Here is a 1127-nt window from a genome sequence, read left to right on the forward strand (position 1 = left end):
ATGCTCCTGCCTCAGTTTCCCTAGTAGCTGGGGTTACAGGCACGCATCACAACGCCCGGCTAATTTGTTATGTTTTTAGTAGAGACGCGGTTTCACCATGTTGGCCAGGCTAGCCTCGAACATCTGATCTTGAGTGATCCTCCTGCCTCGGCCTCCCAAAGTGCTGGGATTACAGGCGTGACCCCTGTTCCTGGCCTCTTCCCTTAATTTGCCAGCGTGCCTAAGAGTGGCTCCCTGGCATCCTTGGGGCAGTCAGCTTGTGTTTGTGTGAAGAACATTCAATCTCAGCATATGTGATGGCCTTTCAGCGAGGGGTTACTTCCTAGGTCTCAGTTGTCCCATCCTTGGCAGGGAGGGCAAGGGGCTTCCAGGGGGACTCACACCCGCAGTCGTGATGCGCGGCTTGTTGCCTGGAGTGACGAGACCCCCACGCTGTTCCCTGTGGCTGCCATAACAAGTTACTACAGATTGGGTGGCTTAAAGCAACAGAAATTCCACCAAAAATGTTCAAACTAATTAATAAATTCGGCAAAGTTGCAGCATACAAAATCAACATACAAAAATCAGTAGCGCTTCTAAATATACTAACAACAGTCTGAAAAATAAATCAAGAAAACAATCACATTTACAATAGCTACAAAAAAATTAAACAATTAGAAATAAATTTAACGGGCCAGGTGCGGTGGCTCACACCTGTAATCCCAGCACTTTGGGAGGCTGAGGTGGGCAGGTTACCCTGTCCCACCAAGGAAAACAATGACAGCGTTTTTTGTAAATGTAAAATTGAACTTTTGCGCAAACACCAGGATTTAGGTAAACCTGTGTCCACCACTGTAAACTTCACAGTTTCTGAAACTTTTTTTTTTTTTTTTTTTTGAAGTCTTGCTCTGTTGCCCAGGCTGGAGTGTAGTTGTGTGATCTCGGCTCACTGCAACCTCTGTCTCCCAGGTTCAAGAGATTCTCCTGCCTTAGCCTCCTGAGTAGCTGGGACTACAGGCACCAGCACCAAGCCCAGCTAATTTTTGTATTTTTAATAGAAACAGCGTTTCTCCATGTTGGCCAGGCTAGTGTCGAACTCCTGATCTCAGGTAATCTGCCCACCTCGGCCTCCCAAAATGCTGGGTTTA

The sequence above is a fragment of the Cebus imitator genome, unplaced genomic scaffold (assembly GCF_001604975.1).
Source record: "Cebus imitator isolate Cc_AM_T3 unplaced genomic scaffold, Cebus_imitator-1.0 Scaffold329, whole genome shotgun sequence".
NCBI lineage: Eukaryota > Metazoa > Chordata > Mammalia > Primates > Cebidae > Cebus > Cebus imitator.